Consider the following 2,483-nt stretch of genomic DNA (forward strand, 5'->3'; position numbering starts at 1 on the left):
ACCAGACCTGGAGGTGATCTACATGGCCTGGCAGACTTCTCCTGACCCACCCAGCTGCTCCCCTCAGCAGTGTACTTCCTCAGTTGATCTGTTTTGCTCCCTGCACCTCTGGCTTGTACCCCAGTTCTGTATGCATAAATAAGTAAATTAAAAAAAAAATCAAGGAGAATCTGAGAAGCTGTGAGAGCCATGAGGAGCCTAAGCAGACATGATCATTTAATATAATGACCATGTGGTATAATGTGGTATCCTAGATGTGGTTCTGAAAAAGAAAAAAGATATTAGGCACAACAGTAGGAAATGTGAGTGAACTATACACCTCAGTTAGTAATGTATCAATACCAATTCACTAATTATAAACAATGTACAATACTAACAAGATATTAACAGAAAATTGAGTGTGAATGTGGGAGTAGATGGGAACTCTTCTATCTTCTCAAGTTCTCTGTAAATCTAAAATTGTTCTAAAAATAGTCTACTTAAAATATATATGTAAGAAATGTGAGTGTTCTGTCCTTTCAGAATGCAACTGAGGAAAGTATCATAAATGTTATAATATGATAGAGATTTGAACTAAGAGCTATGGGAATTCCATAAGGACTTTTCAGAAAAACTATAATCTTTTCTACTAAGCCATAAATTAAAGTATCCAGAAATACCTATCAAGTTTGCCTTGCTCAAAGCTGGTATTCAAATATCTAAGAGAATGATGACATAGATAGTTCCCTGTTGTAAAATGTGGTAAAAACTTGTGGTAGATACAGTAAAGATAATTATGAACTAAATTAAGAGAGATAAATGGTGGTTAATAATTCCTTGTACCAGCTTCCAAAATGGTGCAAGCAAGATTAAGTTTCAATTCTGCCATACCTCCTTTATTATACAAAAGTCAGTGAAATGCCAGCAATTTGTCCTTTTGTTTTGTTTCAACTACACTAAGAAAGAAAACTGTTATCTTCCAATTGGTAGTAGGGAAACAGTTATCCTCAAAAAATACAAATAAAAAGGCTGAGCATGTGACCATTTCTGGAAGGTATAGAGTAAAAAGGTAACTGGATGATTATCCTGTTTAAACCTGTCCATTTTGGAATAAGGAGTACCTCTAATTTATTTAGTTATCACAACAGATTTCCTCACTGAGAGTCCTTTATCAAGATTCATCATGCTAATTAACAAAGCCCTGACTATAGACACAAAGTTAGCATAACTAAGGCGGTAGCACTAACTTTAGCAGTGGGACCTTCATGTAAAGCTAGTTCACCACCTGGGTTTTTGATTACTGCCTGCTGAACTCTTTTAGATTAAATTACAGATACAACACCGTTAATTTTCTCAAAACAATATTCTGGTTTTATGACACTGGCAGTTTGGTTTTATTTCTGGGGGTTAATATGAAAGCTGTTACTATGAGACCTTGGATACATCATGTGACTCCTCTGCATCTTGGTTCCCTTGAAAATAGTGGCACTGGGTCTTTTATTATTATCTTACTTTCATCCCTGTAATCTGAGTCAGTTGTGTTTTCACTGACATACAGGACTAAATAAATGATGTAGAGACACAGCTTTAACTAGTTTGATGGTCAAATTATACACACCATAAAGAACAGCCTGTTAGCAGTTCAAATGTTAGCATTAGGTGAGAATGTTTCGGGTTACATGCATCATACCTTATAAAGTATTCTATAGGTATGAATCACACCAGTATAGCGCAAGTTTTAGCAGAAACTACTTAAAAACAAAAGCCAAACAAACAAACAAACAAACAACACTAAGTAAAAAATATCAGTCCCTGAAGGGGTTCACCTCATCAATTCTCGGATCTACTAACTCTCTCCCTTTTCTCAGGGTTGGTGTCAGTGCGAATGGTCCTCTCCCTACAGTCAAAAAAACGCGACACATCTAATTCACGTTTCCCATAACAGTCACCATATTTCCTCGCACTTCCCACTAGGTTCGTGTAAAAACGCCAACTGTAGCATTTTCTTTTCAAATTCTCTCGAATGAATTTTTAAGCTCCGAGCATTTGTGGGGACGCTCCAGGTACCGCCCCACAATGCTCACTCCCTGCAGGAGTCGCGGGGCCGAGGGGCAGCAGGCTCGGCGCGGCGCGCACCTGACCCACTGCTCCCAGAGCCCCGCGGACGCGCTAAGGCCAGGGGCGGCCGGGCTGCTTCCTCACACTGGCCTCGCTCACGGCTCCCGCAGCCGAGGGCGCAGCCAGAGGAGCGTGTCAACCGCCGCCTGGCCGTCACCTGGCGCCTGGCGTAGGCGTGTTCGCTCCAGAAATCCCCAGTGGTCCGAGGCTCCCGTCCTTCCCCGGGGAAGAATCGCGGGTCCAACCCGGAGCTCGCCCCCGCGGCACCCCAGGCGGCTCTCGGTGTTCTCCCGCCTTTCGTGCGTTCTTCCCCACGCCTCAGACGCGCGCTCAGGCGTCCCCGCACCTCGCTCCCCTCAGCCCCCACGGCCGGCGCCTCCCGGGCC

The 2,483-nt window shown here is 43.0% G+C and overlaps 1 long non-coding RNA gene across 2 annotated transcripts in view; it reads right to left on the reverse strand.

The window, feature by feature from the left end:
- The window catches only part of LOC105853206, a 5,046-nt gene extending 2,602 nt beyond the window's left edge, over positions 1 to 2,444 (reverse strand). For both annotated transcript variants that reach the window (XR_001145059.1, XR_001145058.1), the window contains exon 1: positions 2,255 to 2,444. This is a non-coding gene — a long non-coding RNA (uncharacterized LOC105853206). The remainder of the gene's footprint in view (positions 1 to 2,254) is intronic.
- Positions 2,445 to 2,483: the final 39 nt, after the last annotated feature.

Source organism: Condylura cristata, unplaced genomic scaffold, assembly GCF_000260355.1.
Source record: "Condylura cristata isolate star-nosed mole 26May11 unplaced genomic scaffold, ConCri1.0 scaffold00005, whole genome shotgun sequence".
NCBI classification, from domain to species: domain Eukaryota; kingdom Metazoa; phylum Chordata; class Mammalia; order Eulipotyphla; family Talpidae; genus Condylura; species Condylura cristata.